Below are 18185 nucleotides of genomic sequence, written 5' to 3'. Positions count from 1 at the left end.
GACGTCTTTTTAAAAAGAGCCTGCAGCTGGTCAATGCAGGGGGCTTCCATTCAAGTACTTTTTAAAGGTGTGAGCTTTCTCTCTCCCCAAGTGATTAATTTGAGATGAATGCTGTACTGACTTCTTTCTCCAACCGCCCCCCCCCCCCTCCACAACCCGACAAATTTGCATGCATTGAGGGGAAAACTGCATGAAATAAAACCTTTTAAAATGACCAAATTGTCACAGTGTTGTTCAAATAAAAGATGCAACTTCGGATGCAACCTCCTCTCTTTCTCTCTACCTCCTGGCTATTTTCATTCCCTGGTGCTTTCAGTCCGGCTGCTGAAGTTGTGGACAGTCGCAGAATGGAAAATGGCCAGCAGACATCATCACTGGAGATGAAGATCATTAAACTGTGGTTTGCCACGTCTGCGGCCGTGCAACTGTTGAGCTCAGCTGACCCTCAGCAGATTATTGTCTTGTCTCTGAAAGTTGTGGTTCAAATCCCGCTCCAGACTCATGACCGTACGATCAGCTTGAACATGCAGAGTCAGTGCAGTCTCTCACGTGATCGTGACCTTATCTTGTCATAACTGCTGCACATGCAAGATGCAAAGACACTCTCCCTTGTGTCCTGGACAATATCGATCCCTCAACCAACATCGCTGAGCTGATCGTGATGATCTTAGGAGGTTTGCTGCTCTCAGGGGCTGCTACATTTCATATGACCCTCCTTCAAAAAAAATACAGGATTTAAATGACTGAAAAGCGCACTTTGAGGTCGTGAGAAACAAAATAGACAAGATATTTCACGGGATGTGGACATTGGGGTAAGCCTGGCATTTAGTACCCAGCCCTAATTGCCCTTGAACTGAGTGGGTTTGCCCTGCCATTTCAGAGGGCAATTGAGAGTCAACCATATTGCCATAGGTCTGAAGCCACATGAAGGCCAGACTGGGTAAAGGTGGCAAATTTCCCTTCCTTAAAGGACATTAATGAGCCAGATGGGCTTTTATGACAATCAGCGATGGCCACCATTACTGAGACTAGTTTGTAATTCCAGATTTTCCTCGTCTGCTTTTATTATTTGTTTCAAATTTCTCCCTCGTTTCCTGAAGATGTTGACTATCAGTGATTTTCAACCAGAGTATGACATCCAGTGCCCTGTCAAAGAGGCCTCAGGTGTGAAGTGTAACCGTGGAATGTTGGCGGTTACTTAGCAACGGAGCATCTCAACTTCCTTGGGCACTGCACTTTTCCGGAAACTGCTGTAGGCCGGCACCTTGTCTTGCAAAGATCGGTGTTGTCCAGTCTCAAGTTGGAAAACTCAGAGCGGAATGTTATGAACGAATTTTCCCAGGTGTCCCACAATACCAAAGCAGAGTTAAATCAGTGCAAGCTGGTATTGCAAACCAGTCCCAACTTTATGAGGAATAAAGTTACAATAATCTTTAGTACCAAACATACCCTTACTTGGCCCCTTAAGGTAACCATACTATCTGAGTCTCCTGTAGATTTGCACAGTTGCTCTCTCTCTCTCACTCCCTCTCTGTCTGTGGCTCTGAACTGCTTCCTTTCCCTCTCTCTCTGGATGGTCAGTTGGTCTCTGACTCTTGCCATTCTGGTCCCTCTTGGAAGATTTCAAGAGAGAGGTCTGCAGGTCAACTGTGTTTTTCTACCCTTTAGATGGGTTTCTGGAACTTTCTATAGTTCTGGCCAATCAGGGAGATACAGTTAATAGTTTGACACGTTGTCAATCATTTAGATGGTATGCTTTTACTGTTAGTTTCTTTGTGCAGCAGGAGGCTGGGGCCTTTCTGTCTGGGCCTTCCTTTTTTTAGTGGATAAATTGTTTGGGGTATGTCTGTCTGGGATAACTGTTGCCTTTTACATTATGCTAGTGTCATTACCGCCCGGCTACTGTGTTTGCACTGTGTCTGGTGTGTGGGCTTTTGTGATTTCAAGGTTTTACTTGACCAGTGTACCCAGCATCCCTTGCCATTTGGTCAAGTTAGCGATCTATCTGTGTGCTTTAACAGCCAGGAAAGACCCACAATGCCATTTGGAGAAACTAACGATGACATTTGCTCGGCGCTGAAAGGATGGCAGAAGTTGCACTGGTACAATCTCAGGGCTGAAGGAAACCCTGACCAGCCAGATGTGACAAAACACATTGATGAAGGTGGAGCGATGGATGTGGTGTATATGGACTTTAGCAAGGTGTTTGATAAGGTTCCCCATGGTAGGCTCATCCAGAAAGTAAGGAAGCATGGGATACAGGGAAATTTGGCTGTCTGGGTACGGGATTGGCTGGCTCATAGAAAACAGAGGGTGGTGGTAGATGAAAAGTATTCAGCCTGGAGCTTGGTGACCTGTAGATAGGCAAGTGGATGATAGTAAAATGAAAGGTATGTAAGGTTAGTTTAATCTAGGAGTAGGATAAAAGGTCAGCACAACATCAAGGGCCGAAGGGCCTGTATTGTACTGTTCTATGTTCAATGTGAAGTGTGGTCTCCATTGGGAGGGTAACCACTTTGTAACAGACTGCAATGTCCCACAGACAGCAGCGTGACCTCAGTGAAGGTCACTGATATTCTCAACAAGAACTGTACTTGGGGGCCTGGGAATGAAACATTACCCTCATGCTACAGGCCTCAGGATACCACGCTGGGCTGCCACTGCAGCTTGGCATGAGGGAATGAAATGAAGTCCTCCTGCTCATGACAAGACCTCTCACGGCTCTGTACAAATCTGTTGGAAACATGTTCTGAAGTATCTTTGATAAGGATCTATCTTCAATAGAAATGTATGTCTCTTGGTGGTTTCCACACTAGCTTCTTGTCACTGAGTCATACCCCCCAAGTTGTTCCGAGAGCTGATAAAACCCAGTGACCTTTCTCCTCTTGTTCAGCTGTTCTTGCGTTTGCCCTCACAATGACCATGGAGCGCTAGGTTCACTCCCGAAGGATATTTATCACTTCAGAATACACAGGACGCAAACAGAACAGATCCAGGCCATTAGGTCCAAGCAACACAAGCTGGCCATCCAATGCTGGCAACATAATTTTCTTCCTCCTTCTCCAGTACTTATCTAACTTCCTGTTAGACCCCTGTACACTATCCTTCTCAACCACTCCTTGTGGTAGCGACTTCCACATTTTTACCCTTCTCTTGAGGAAGTCATTTCTTCTGAATTCTCCATTGTGGTCGCTTGGCCAATTTTTTTTTTGTTGATGTCTTCTAGATTTCCCATGACCCACACTTCCTCTATGTCTACTCTGACAGAAGAAGCTGTTTCATAACCTCTATGTTGATCTCCACCTTCCTGCCCACGAGGAGAGAGACCCAGGGTGTTCATTCTCCCCTGCTTGGTATGCGTCCCTCGACACTTTCGATGTCACCGTTGTCAATACCTTTTGCATTCTCTCCCGTGCCTATCAAGGTGGCTTGTGGGTAGTGTCCTTGTCTCTGAGTCAGGAGAGGTTGGATTGAGTCCCACCTCTGAATGCGATGACTTAAAACAAGATGTAACACAGTCAAACAGGCTGCTTATAAACCTTTCAATCAATCTAATAATTGTGTGACAGACAGTAACAGCAGGAGGTCAGCGAGGCCTGGTGGGGAGTAGCATGTCACAGCCACTGTGACAGGCCAGATGAACAATTAAGTATAGACCTTACTATGTGCTTCATCTGCACAATGTGTAACTAGAGATTGAAAAGTCTCCATTTTTTAAATTCGTCCATGGGATGTGGGTATTGCTAGTTCACCAGCATTTATTGCCTCTCCCCCTCAAGTTGAGAAGTTAGTTTTGAGCTTCTTTCTTGAACTGCTGCAGTCCACTCACTGTAGTTAGACCCACAATGCCCTGAGGGAGGGAATTCCAGGATTTAACCCAGCGACACTGAAGGAACGGCGATGTATTTCCAAGTCAGGATTGGGAGTGGAGGGGAACTAGCAAGCAGTGGTGTTCCCATGTATCTGCTGCCCTTGTCCTTCTAGATGGATGTGGTCCTGGGTTTGCAAGGTATTGTCTGAGAATCTTTGGTGAATTTCTGCAGTGCATCTTGTAGATGGTACACACTGCTGCTACTGAGCATCGGGGGTGGAGGGAGTGGATACTTGTGGATGTGGTGCCAATCAAGCGGGGGCTGCTTTGTCCTGGATGGTGCTGAGCTTCTTGAGTATTATTGGAGCTGCCCCCATTCAGGTAAGTGGGGAGTATTCCATCCCACTGCTGCCTTGTGCCTTGTCAATGGTGGACAGGCTTTGGGGAGTCAGGAGGTGAGTTACTCGCTGTAGGATTCCTCCCCTCTGACCCACTCTTGTGGCCAGATTTATCTAAGATTGAGTCCAGTTGAGTTTTTGGTCAATGGTGACTCCTCGGATGTTGATAATGATAATTAAAAAGAGGCAAACCTCTATACCTATTTAATAAAATTACCAGAATTGCGTAGCCTATTCCATAATGTGAACTAACCAAGGTTCACACATGATCTGAATGACCAGATATGGAACACTCTATCTTCTGTAGTTACACCGGCACCACTCCCCACCTCTTCCTCCGCTACATTGATGACTGCATTGGCGCCACCTCGTGCTCCCGCGAGGAGGTTGAGCAGTTCACCAACTTCACCAACACATTCCACCCCGACCTTAAATTTACCTGGACCATCTCTGACACCTCTCTCCCCTTCCTGGACCTCTCCATCTCCATCAACGGTGACCAACTCAACACTGACATTTCCTCCAAACCCACCGACTCCCACAGCTACCTGGATTACACCTCCTCCCACCCTACCTCCTGCAAAAATGCTATCCCTTTTACCCAATTCCTCCGCCTCTGCTGCATCTGCTCCCAGGAGGAGCAGTTCCATCACATAAACACACCTGATGACCTCCTTCTTTAAAGGATTGCCCCTCCCACATGGTCGATGATGCTCTCCAGCGCATCTCGTCCACATCTCGTACCTCCGCCCTCAAACCCCACCCCTCCAACCGCAACAAGAACAGAATCGCTCCTCCACGCCACCCCATTTCCCCGATCCCCGCCTTCCACCCCACCAACCTCTGTGTATATCTATCATCATCCGCCACCTCCAAACGGACCCCACCACCAGGAATATATTTCCATCCCCACCCCTATCCATCTTCCTTCCCACCTATCCAATCCACCCTCCCCTCCGACCTATCACCTTTACCCCCACCTCCATCCACCCATCGCACACTCAGCTACCTCCCCCCCCCCCCCCCCCCCCAGCCACACCCCTCCCTCCCATTTATCTCACCACCCCTGAGGCTCCCAGCCTCATTCCTGATGAAGGGCTTTTGCCTGAAACATTGATTCTCCTGCTCCTGGGATGCTGCCTGACCTGCTGCGCTTTTCCAGCACCACCCTCTCGACTCTGATCTCCAGCATTTGCAATGCCTCACTTTCTCCTGACATCATCAAGGACCCCTCCCACCCCGGTTGTAATCTCTTCCAACCTCTTCTGTTGGGCAGAAGATATGAAAGTTTGTAGGCACGTATAAATGTATTCAAGAACAGTTTCTGCCCTGCCCTGCCCTGCCCAGACTTCTGAATGGACCCCTTAAATTTTAAATTTAATGTTGATCTCAGACTTTATGCACCCGTAACATTGTATTCCTCGCGATGGTCTATTACCCTAACACACTTTGTACGGTACGGTCTGCCTGTACTGGACACAGAACACAACTTTTCACTGTCCCTGGGTACATGTGACAATAATAACCCCAATCAAATGAAGTGTCTACAAACACAACAAGGGTAACGGTCCCTGGGAACACCCAGTCAGGCAAAAAAACTGAGAAGTACAAAAAAAGGGAAGAGGTACAACAGGAGGAAATAAAGGTCAAGAAAATAATCCCCCCTCCTTGGTGGGTGAATATTTCATAAGCGGTCACAGTATCCTCCAGCACATCCCTCCCATTCACTAACGATTCCACATAGAGATGCACAACATGGAAACAGACCCTTCGGTCCAACTCGTCCAGGCCGACCAGATATCCCAACCCAATCTAGTCCTATTTGCCAAGCATTTGGCCCAATAAATCCCTCCAAACCCTTCCTATTCACGCGAAGCACTTTCCCCAGCACTGATGTGGGTGTCATGAGATAAGAGCACTTGCAATGCATCAACAGGAGATGAAGCATGTTTGGGTTGAGTGCTGACAGATGGAGGTCGTCTATAAGTGGACGATGTGGGTGCAGAGCACTGAACAACGCTGGAGGCTGTGGTTGACAGGATAATAAATTTGCAGATAAATGTACTCACTGTGATCGCTTCTGTCACGCCATCGAGCTCTCTCCCACGCTGCAGTGAGCTTCTTTAGTGCGACTCTGCTAGCAATGACCTCCGCCACTGTTTGTTCCCACAGCTTCCCGTTATTATCCAAAAACATGGATAGGAAGGGAGTAGAGCAATACGGATCCTGCAAGTAAAGCCAGTTTTAGGATGGGAGGGCAAAATGTGTCAGCACAGGCTGGGAGGGCCGAAGGGCCTGTTCCTGTGCTGTATTGTTCTTTGTGCTCTGTTCTTGTTCTCTCCCCTTACCCCTCCTGAACTCCCCCACTTCACCTGCAGCATCAATACCACTAACTCCCGGCTGCTCACAGTTCTGACAAAGAGTCCCCAGACCTGAAACGCTAACTCGGGTGCTGCCAGTCCTGCTGAGTTTCTCCCGCTATGTATCAGATGTCCAGTATCCACAGTATCCTGTTTTATGGTCCTGATCTTACATCTGGAGTATTTTCCACACCCTCCAGGTACAGGGTGTCTGATTTTCCCCCAACACCTTGTGTCACGACCTCCTGTACGACGTTGTCAAAAAAAACTAGGGGTTGGTTCAGAGGGTCACGGCCTGGCACTGACACCTGAAGACAGTCCAAATAGCCATAATGCCCCTTGCTTTTAAGAGTTGCTGTCAATGCTTTAAGGAGCATTGACCAGTTACAAAGTTACCCACATATTGATGCATAATTCAACAGAGCAGACACAGCAGAATAAATATACTGGTCCCAATACGAGAAATAGGTGTTGGTTAATCACGCACTAATATAATGCCATGCTTTAGACGCACTGAAAATAGGGTAAAAAAGTGTAGCGCTGGAAAAACATGGCAGGTCAGACAGCGCCTGAAGGGCAGGAGAATCAACGTTACAGGCATTAGCTCTTGTCAGGAATGTGGGTCGGGACCAAAGGGGCCGAGAGATCAATGGGAGGGGGGGGTTGGGGCTGGGGGGAAGGTAGCTGAGAATGCAGTAGGAGGATGGAGGTGATGGCGATAGGTTGATGGGGAGGGTGGAGCAGATAGGTGGGTAGGAAGATGGACAAGTAGGACAGGTCAAGAGTTGAAGGGTTGGATCTAGGATAAGGTGGGGGGAGGGGAGAGGACGAAACTGGAGAAACGTCGACTCTCCTGCTCCTCGGATGCTGCCTGACTGGCTGTGCTTTTCCAGCACCACACTCTCGACTCTGATCTCCAGCATCTGCAGTCCTCACTTTCTCCACATAGAAAATTGGAACAGGCGAAGGTCAATCCCCACATTGATAAGTTATATATTCGAGCTAGGAATGATTGGAGTGTTACAGGAGGGAGAACTTTCACAGCTGCACTTGGCGAAGATAGTAGTCATGAGTTGGAGATGCCGGTGTTGGACTGGGGTGTACAAAGTTAAAAATCACACAACACCAGGTTATAGTCCAACAGGTTAAAAAGCTAGTGTGCTTCCAATTAAACCTGTTGGACTATAACCTGGTGTGGTGTGACTTTTAACTTAGCACTTGTAGAAGCATTTCATGAGAGAGTAAGACATGGTCTGGTGCAATCTATTCAATCAGCAGCCTGCAGAATTAAACAGATGGAGTTTATCTTACTTGAAGCTTCATTCAAACAACATAGAGCCCAGAGCATTGGTGAAGTTCAATGGTTGGCACTGCTGCCTCATGGCACCAGGCGTCTGTGTTTGATTCCAGCCTCAGGCGACTGTCTGTGGGGAGTTTGCACATTCTTCCCATGTCTGCGTGGGTTTCCTCCAGGTGCTCCGGTTTCCTCCCTCAATCCAAAGATATGCAGGTTACGATGGATTGTCCACACTACATTGTCCCATAGTGTTCAGGGATGCGCAGGTTAGGGTAGATTGGCAATGCTAACTTGCTCATAGTGCCCAGGGATGTGCAGGTTAGGGTGGATTGACAATGCTAACTTGCTCATAGTGCCCAGGGATGTGCAGGTTAGGGTGGATTGGCAATGCTAACTTGCTCATAGTGCCCAGGGATGTGCAGGTTAGGGTGGATTGGCAATGCTAACTTGCTCATAGTGCCCAGGGAAGTGCAGGTTAGGGTGGATTGACAATGCTAACTTGCTCATAGTGCCCAGGGATGTGCAGGTTAGGGTGGATTGGCAATGCTAACTTGCTCATAGTGCCCAGGGATGTGCAGGTTAGGGTGGATTGGCAATGCTAACGTGCTCATAGTGCCCAGGGATGTGCAGGTTATGGTGGATTGGCAATGCTAACTTGCTCATAGTGCCCAGGGATGTGCAGGTTAGGGTGGATTGGCAATGCTAACTTGCTCATAGTGCCCAGGGATGTGCAGGTTAGGGTGGATTGGCAATGCTAACTTGCTCATAATGCCCAGGGATGTGCAGGTTAGGGTGGATTGACCATGCTAAATTGTCCCATAGTGTTCAGGGATGTGCAGGTTAGGTGAGCTAGCCATGTGAAATGCAGGGGAGTCGGGTGCGGGCGGACTCAATGGGTCAAAAGACGTGTTTGTTCACTGTAGGGATTCTATGATGTTAACCTATCTCAAAACATGTCTGCTTTCTGGGGCTATCCATCTTCTTCCCAATCTCCCCCCAGTTCTGGAACATTCCCAATTGGCTTCCTCTGGAATTCAATCCCAAAAGATCTCTGCATTTCCTCTTGTCTCTCTCTTTCCTTTTAAGCTGCTCCTTACTTGACCATACCTTGGTTACATAAGAAATACATCTCTGTAGGGGTAAAGGACATAAGCAGTGGCCAAGATGGACACAGAGCCAAGGCAGTGTTGAGATATGTATTGGTCACTAGCTGAGTGATTGAGTAAACTCAAGGGCCTGTGCAGACCGGGACAGTTTCTATGTTGAACTGCAACATTCTGTTTTGGCAGAATGTGCTGCAACATCTCAAAGAGGCACCAGAGGGCAGCATTGATAGCTATTAGAGTCAGACAACAGCAATGATCAATGTACAGTGTTAAAAATCACACAACACCAGGTTATAGTCCAACAGGTTTAATTGGAAGCACACTAGCTTTCGGAGCGACGCCTTTCAGGTGGTTGTGGGGTAGGTGTTGTGTGATTTTTAACTATGTACACCCCAGTCCAACACTGGCATCTCCAAAATCACGATATTCAGGGACACTGGATGTTGAGGAGATCTGAATGTACAGTTCTTTCAGCTTTAATGTTGGTAATCCTGAAAAAGATCTACTCAGAATGCAAACTAGGCAAATTCAAAATCCTAAAAAAAACGTTCGTTTAACAAAAGTTGAAGAATAGCAAATATGTAGTGAGGTTTAGTTATTTTATTGGAACAGTATCAGATATAGAACACTTTGGGAAAACTGGACGGTGAACTTTACTTTTTATCCAGCCCAGTGTTGTCTCTGTTCTGGGAGTGTTTGATGGGCACAGTGTAGAGAGAGCTTTACTCTGTGTCTAACCCCGTGCTGTCCCTGTCCTGGGAGTGTTTGATGGGCACAGTGTCGAGGCAGCTTTACTCTGTATCTAACCCCGTGCTGTCCCTGTCTTGGGAGTAAGTCCACTTCCCGCTCCTCTGCCCTTGAACCCTGCCCCCTCCAATCGCCACCAGGACAGAACCCCACTGGTACTCACCTACCAACCCACCAACCTCCAGATACAGCGTATCATCCTTCGTCATTTCCGCCACCTCCAAACAGACCCCACCACCAAGGATATATTTCCCTCCCCACCACTATCAGTGTTCCGGAAAGACCACTCCCTCCGCGACTCCCTCGTCAGATCCACACCCCCCACCAACACAACCCCCATTCCTGGCACCTTCCCCTGCAACCTCAAGAAATGCAAAATTTGCGCCCACACCTCCCCCCTTACTTCCCTCCAAGGCCCCAAGGGATCCTTCCATTTCCATCAGAAATTCACCTGCACCTCCACACACATCATTTACTGCATCCGCTGCACCCGATGTGACCTCATATACATTGGGGAGACAGGCTGCCTACTTGCAGAACGTTTCAGAAAACACCTCTGGGACACCTGGACCAACCAACCCAACCGCCCTGTGGCTGAACACTTCAACTCCCCCTCCCACTCCGCCAATGACATACAGGTCCTTGGACTCCTCCATCACCAGACCATGGCAACACGACGGCTGGAGGAAGAGCGCCTCATCTTCCGCCTAGGAACCCTCCAACCACAAGGGATGAACTCAGATTTCTCCAGCTTCCTCATTTCCCCTCCCCCCACCTTATCTCAGTCCCAACCCTCGAACTCAGCACCACCTTCCTAACCTGCAATCTTCTTCCTGACCTCTCCGCCCCCACCCCCACTCCGGCCTATCACCCTCACCTTAACCTCCTTCCACCTATCGCATTCCCAACGCCCCTCCCCCAAGTTCCTCCTCCCTACCTTTTATCTTAGCCTGCTTGGCACACCCTCCTCATTCCCGAAGAAGGGCTTATGCCTGAAACGCAATTCTCCTTCTCCTTGGATGCTGCCTGACCTGCTGCGCTTTTTCAGCAACACATTTTTAAGTTCTGTCCTGAGAGTGTTTGATGGGCACAGTGTAGAGGGAGCTTTACTCTGAATCTAACCCCATGCTGTCCCTGTCCTGTGAGTGTTTGATGGGGGACAGTGTAGAGGGAGATTTACTCTGTATCTAACTCCGTGCTGTCCCTGTCCTGGGAGTGTTTGATGGGGGACCGTGTAGAGGGAGATTTACTCTGTATCTAACCCCGTGCTGTCCCTGTCCTGGGAGTGTTTGATGGGGGACAGTGTAGAGGGAGCTTTACTCTGAATCTAACTCCATGCTGTCCCTGTCTGGGAGTGTTTGATGGGGACAGTGTAGAGGGAGATTTACTCTGTATCTAACTCCATGCTGTCCCTGTCCTGGGAGTGTTTGATGGGGACAGTGTAGAGGGAGATTTACTCTGTATCTAACTCCATGCTGTCCCTATCCTGGGAGTGTTTGATGGGGGACAGTGTAGAGTAAGCTTTACTCTGTATCTAACCCTGTGCTGTCCCTGTCCTGGGAGTGTTTGATGGGGGACAGTGAAGAGGGAACTTTACACTGTATCTAACTCCGTGCTGTCCCTGTCCTGGGAGTGTTTGATGGGGGACAGTGTAGAGTAAGCTTTACTCTGTATCTAACCCCGTGCTGTCCCTGTCCTGGGAGTGTTTGATGGGGGACAGTGCAGAGAGAGTTTTACGTTGTATCTAACCCCAATCTGTCCCTGTCATAGTGTCATAGACGTACAACATGAAAACAGACCCTTCTGTCCACCTCGTCTATGCCAGCCAGATATCCTAACCTAATCTAGTCCCAAATGCCAGCACCCCACCCATAATCCTCTAAACCCTTCCTATTCACATACCCATCCAGATGCCTTTTAAATCAGATTAGATTAGATTCCCTACAGTGTGAAAACAAGCCCTTCGGCCCAACAAGTCCACACCGACCCTCTGTGAAGAGTAACCCACCCAGACCCATTCCCCTACATTTACCCCTGACTAATTCACCTATCACACTATGGGGCAATGTAGCATTGTCAATCCACCCTAGCCTGCACACATTTGGACAGTGGGAGGAAACCAGAGCACCAGGAGGAAACCCATGCAGACATGGGGAGAATGTGCAAACTCCACACAGGCAGTGGCCTGAGGCTGGAATCAAAACCGGGTCCTTGACGCTGTGAGGTAGCAGTGCTAACCACTGAGCAACCATGCCACTCCAACATGCTGTAATTATACCAGCCTCCACCACTACCTCTGGCAGCTCATTCCATATACGTACCACCCTTTGTGTGAAAACGTTACCCCTTAGATCCCTTTTAAATGTTTCCTCTCTCACCCTAACCTATGCCCTCTAGTCCTGGACTCGCCCACCCCAGGGAAAAGACTTTGTCTATTTATCGTATCCATGCCCCTCATGATTTTATAAACCTCTGTAAGGTCACCCCCCACCCTCCGATGTTCAGGGAAAACAGCCCCAGCCTGTTCAGCCTCTCCCTATAGCTCAAATCCTCCAACCCTGGCAACATCCTTGTAAATCTTTTCTGCATCCTTTTAAGTTTCACAACATCTTTCCGATAGGAAGGAGACCAGAATTGCCTAATCAATGTCCTGTACAGCCGCAACATGACCTCCCAACTCCTGTACTCAATACTCTGACCAATAAAGGAAAGCATACCAAATGCCTTCTTCACTATCCTATCTACCTGCGACTCCACTTTCAAGGAGCTATGAACCTGCACTCCAAGGTCTCTTTGTTAAACAACACTCCCTCGGATCTTACCATTAAGTGTATAAGCCCTGTCCTGATTTGCCTTTCCCAAATGCAGCACCTCACATTTATCAAAATTAAGTTCCATCTGCTACTTCTCAGCCCATTGGCCCATTTGATCAAGATCTTGTTGTAATCTGAGGTATCCTTCTTCACTGTCCACTACACCTCCAATTTTGGTGTCACCTGCAAACTAACTAACTGTACCTCTTATATTCACATCCAAATCATTACATAAATGACAAAAAACAGTGGGCCCATCAGCAATCTTTGTGGCACTCCACTGGTCACAGATCCCCAGTCTGTAAAACAACCCTCCACCACCACCCTCTGTCTTCTACCTTTGAGCCAGTTCTGTATCCAAATGACTAGTTCTCCCTGTATTCCGTGACATCTAACCTTGCTAATCAGTCTCCTATGGGGAATCTTGTTAAACACCTTACTGAAGTCCACATAGATCACATCTACTGCTCTAACCTCATCAATGCTCTATGTTATTTCTTCAAAAATACCAATCAAGTTTGTCAGACATGATTTCCCCTGCACAAAGTCATGTTGACTATCCCTAATCAGTCTTTGCCTTTCCAAATACATGTCCATCCTGTCCCTCAGGATTCCCTCCAACAACTTGCCCACCACCGATGTCAGGCGCACTGGTCTATAGGTCCCTTATAAGTAAGCTTTTTCTTACCACCTTTCTTAAATAGTGGCACTACATTAGCCAACCCCAGTCTTACAGCACATTAGACGTGGCTATGGAAGGTATAAATATCTCAGCAAGAGGCCCAGCAATCACTTCCCTAGATTTCCAAAGAATTCTCTGGTACACCTAATCAAGCACTGGGGGCTTATCCACCTTTTTGCATTTTAAGATGTCCAACACCATCTCCTCAGTAATGTGGACATCTTTCAAGATGTCACTACTCATTTCCACGCATTCTATATTTTTCATATCTTCTCCATAGTAAATACTCATACAAAATATGTGTTTGTTATCTCCTCGATCTCCTGCAGTTCCCCAAAAAGGGTGCCTTGTTGAATTTGAGGGGCCTTATTCTCTCCTTCTCCCCCTTTTGTCCTTAATGTATTTATAGATTCCCTTTGGATTCTCCTTAATCCTATTTGCCAAAGCTATCTCATGTCCCCTTTTTGCCCTCCTGATATGCTCCTGAATATGCTCCTACTGCCTTTATATGCTTCTCAGGATTCACTCGATCTCTGCTGTCCCACCTGATATATGTTTCCTTCTTTTTCTTAACCAAACCCTCAATTTCTCTTGTCATCCAGCATTCTCTATACCTACCAACCTTTCCTTTCATCCAAACAGGAGTGTCTCTGGTCATTTCTGAAGGATTGTCATTTTCCAGCCGTCCCTTTACCTGTGAACATCTGCCCCCAGTCAACTTTTGAAAGTTCTTGCCTATTACTGTCAAAATTGGCCTTTCTCCAATTTAGAACTTCAACTTTTAGGCCTGGTCATATCCTTTTGGTCACTGTTGCAAAACTGATAGAATTATAATCACTGGCCTCCAAGCACGCCCCCACTGACACCTCAGTCACCTGCCCTGCCTTATTTCCCAAGAGTAGGTCAGGTTTTGCACCTTCTCTCGTAGGCACATCCACATACTGAACATGGGAGTGTTTGGTAGAGTGGAGGAGAGGACAACTTACTCTGTATCTAACCCCGTGCTTCCCTGTCCTGAGGGTGTTTGATGGTGACAATGTAGAGGGAGCTTTACTCTGTATCTAACCCCGTGCTGTCCCTGTCCTGGGAGTGTTTGATGGGGGGACAGTGTAGAGGGAGCTTTACTCTGTATCTAACCCCGTGCTGTCCCTGTCCTGGGAGTGTTTGGTGGGGGGAGAGTGTAGAGGGAGCTTTACTCTGTATCTAACCCTGTGCTGTCCCTGTCCTGGGTGTGTTTGATGGGCACAGTGTAGAGGGACCCTTGCTCTGTATCTAACCCCGTGCTGTCCCTGTCCTGGGAGTGTTTGATGGGAACAGTGTAGAGGGACCCTTGCTCTGTATCTAACCCCGTGCTGTTGTTTCTCCAGCTATGACTCATGCTGCTAGGGGAAGGTGGGAGCTGGTGGTTATCGTGAATTTAATTCTCCATTACTGCACCACCACCTCCTCACCTTCTGAGAGCGAGCAGAATGTGCTGTTCAGCAACTGATGAAAGAGAAATTTACTCTACTGCAGGATAATGTGTAATTCACACTTTGGAATGCAAATGAGCGTTTTGTGTCAATAATACCGTGAGAAACAAGAGTGTTTGTGTGACGTGAGGTTGCACAATGCACTGAGGCCACGTTTGCATTAATTTGCTCCATACTCCTTTCTCTTACTACCAATGCCATCCATCTCCATGGCAACGGTCAGTGATTAACCTGCAGTCTTTCCAACCTGAGGACCTCATTTGATCTTGCGATGAGGCGTAACGTTTACCCCATCACTAAGTCTGTCTAATTCTGCCGTCTCAAATCACCCGACTCCAGCTCATCCACCACGGAAATCTTCATTCGTTCCTTCATAAGCTTGAAACTTCCTTGCTCTCCTCAGGGTTTCTACATTCTAGCCCCTCAGAAACTGCCCAAACCCTCCTGCCCTGTCTTTCAAACAATCCCAACAGTGCAGATATGGGCCATTCAGCCCATTTCTCTGCACTGGCTCTCTAAGGAGCATTCCCACCCAATCCCTGTAAACCTGCATTCCCCATAGCAAACCCTGGACACATCCCTAGACACTACAGGGTTATTTAGCACAGCTAAATCCACCTAACCTACACATCTTTGGACTGTGGAAGGAAACAGAGAGAATGTGCAAACTCCACATAGACAGTCACTCGAGGTTAGAATCGAACCCAGGTCCCTGGCACTGTGAGGCAGCAGTGCCAACCACTGAGCCACCGTGCCACCCTAATGAGTCTTAGCTCACAGCAAATCCCTTCTCGCCTCCCCACTCAGTGATCAACATGGACTCTTGCTGAAGTGACATCCTGATGGGAGATGACAAGGCTGGCTGTGGAGGTGGACAGGCTTCGTGTGGCTGGGCTGGGAAATCTAGCTTTGTTCTGTGAGGGCATGGGTTCAAATCCCACCGCAGCTGGAATTCAAATTCAAGTGGTGCACCTGGGACTGAAGGCTGGAGATGGTAACTGTGAAACTGCAATTGATTGTCGTAAAACCCTTCTGGGTCACGAATGTGTGATGGTGAGGGGAGGGGGGCATCGGATAGAATCCCGACAACGTGGAAACGGGCCCTTCGGCCCAACAGGTCCACGCCAACCCTCCAAAAAGTAACCTACCCACAGGTGAACTACTGTCGATGGTTAGTCACTTGTGAGAAACATGGCTGCCGATGTACGCACTGCAAACTCCAAAAAACAGCAATGCAACTGTGACCAGGCAATTGATCAGTAATGACATTGTTTGAGAGATAAATAGGAGTCAGGATGTAGGGATAACTGCCCCTAATTCTCTTTCAGTAACACAATGGGATCTTTAATGTCCACCAGACGATGCCTCGCATTATCAGCTGATCTGAATGACCATGTCCTCTGGGTATTCCCTTTTACCCTTCCATGTGATGAGGGTGTTCCTGGTAAGGCAAACGTTCATTGCCAACTCCTAAATGCCCTTGGACTGAGTGACTTGCTCCATCAATCAGGGGGAGGTTAAGATTCAATAGCCCTCAATGACCACCATTTAAAAGGAAGGAGCTGGCACATTTGAGGCAAAGGTGCAGAGTTTTATTTTCTCTCACAGATGGTGAGAGAATCTTTGACACCCTCTGCCTGAAAAGGAAGCGGACGCAAAACCTTCATGTCTCTTGAAGACAGGTATATTTAGATTCTCGGTAAGGCAAGTGTATGCTGGACTGTCGAGAATTGTCAAAAACGTGGTTCAGTCAAATTACCCACAGTCACGTTCAATGGCAGAACTGACTCAACGTAGAAGCATCAAAACTGGGAACAGGATTAGTCCCTTTGACCCGTCAATCCTGCTCCACTGTTCAATATGATCATCGCTGATCATCCAATTCAAACCCCTGATCCTGCTTTCACCCCATACCCTTTGATCCCTTTACCGTAAGAACTATATCTAACTCCCTAGAGTCATACAGGCGTAGAGATGGACAGCGTGGAAGCAGACCCTGCGATCCAAATCATCCATGCTAACCAGATACCCTAACCTAATCTAGTCCCATTTGCCAGCATACTGCCTCCCAAACCCTTCCTATTCATGTACCCGTCCAGATGCTTTTTAAATTTTGTGATTGTACCACCACTTCCTCTGGCAGTTCATTCCACACACGCACTACCCTCTGAATGAAAAAGTTGCCCATTGGGTGCCTTTTGAATCTTTCCCTTCTCACATTAAACCAGTGCCCTTTCGTATTGGACTCCCTTTTCCTGGGGAAAAGACCTTGACTATCCATTCTGTCTACGCCGTCATGATTTTATAAACATCTATAAGGTCACCCCTCGGCCTCCGACGCTCCAGGGAAAGCAGCCCCAGCCTATGCAGCCTTTCCATAAAACTCAACCTTCCAATCCCAGCAAGCTAGCAGACAGGGCCAGCAGGTAATCAGGAAGGCTCATGGAGTGTTGACCCTTATTTCAAGGGATTTGGAGTATAGGAGGAAGGAAGTCTTATTGCAACTGAACTTGATGCCATTGAGACCATGTCTGGAGAACCCCGTGAGCAGTTTTAGTCTTCCTACTTAATGGAAAAATGTAATTTCATTGGCGAGTTCCGGATGATCTTGGTAGAGGGATTGTCTTACGAGCAAAAGTTAAACAGGGTGGGGCTCTACTCACCAGCGTTTAGAAGCATGAGGGGTGATCTCATTGAAACAAAGAGGATTCTTAAGGGGCTTGACAGGGTAATGATGAGAGGAATGTTTTCCCCTATTGGGAGAGTCTGTGGCCAGAGGGCACAGCCTCTGAATAAAGGGCACCAATTTCAGACTGAGATGAGGAGGACTTCCTTCTCTCAGAGGGTTGTGGGTCTTTGGAACTCCTTGCCACAGGGAGAGCCATGGGGACAGAGTCATAGAATCCTTATAGTGTGGAAACAGGCCATTCAGCTCATGAAGGTCTGCTCCAACCCTCTGAAGGGCATCCAACCCCGATCCACCCCTCTATCTGTAATTCCCATGGCTAATCCACCGAACCTACACATTCCTGGACACTATGGGTAATTTAGCATGGGCAGTCCACCTGACCTGCACACTTTTGGACTGTGGGAGGAAACCGGGGCACCCGGAGAAAACCCATGCAGACACAGAAAAATGTGCAAACTCCACACAGACAGTTGTGTGAGGCTGGAATTGAACCTGGGTCCCTGGTGCTGTGTGGCAGCAGTGCTAACCACTGAGCCACTGTCTCACACTTGTATATTGTTCAAGGCTGAGATAGATTCTAGATCAATTGTGAATTGAAGGTTATGGGGAAAGGATGGGAAAGTGAACGTGAGGAACGTTGGATCGGCCATGATCCTATTGAATGTTGGAGCAGTCCCAAGGGGCCCCTGTTCCTATTTCTAATCATCTTCTTCCTATGGTTGCCCCACACACTGTCTATATTCCAGTTTATATACTTAATCTAAATGTCACCAAATGCCTAGCAACACCATCTGAATTACTAACACAAGC

General features: G+C 47.8%; 1 long non-coding RNA gene across 1 annotated transcript in view; it reads right to left on the bottom strand.

Annotated features, from left to right (window-relative positions):
* Positions 1-18185, bottom strand: part of LOC148136405 (uncharacterized) — an 84607-nt gene that overhangs the window by 33982 nt on the left and 32440 nt on the right. Inside the window, exon 2 of the long non-coding RNA XR_015754471.1 lies at positions 6279-6435. This is a non-coding gene — a long non-coding RNA (uncharacterized LOC148136405). The remainder of the gene's footprint in view (positions 1-6278; positions 6436-18185) is intronic.

This window comes from Chiloscyllium plagiosum, unplaced genomic scaffold (assembly GCF_037043375.1).
Source record: "Chiloscyllium plagiosum isolate Xiang-an unplaced genomic scaffold, Cpla_swu_hap1 HiC_scaffold_45, whole genome shotgun sequence".
NCBI lineage: Eukaryota > Metazoa > Chordata > Chondrichthyes > Orectolobiformes > Hemiscylliidae > Chiloscyllium > Chiloscyllium plagiosum.
Note: the sequence above shows the minus strand (reverse complement) of the source record. Positions and strands in the feature narration are given on the sequence as shown.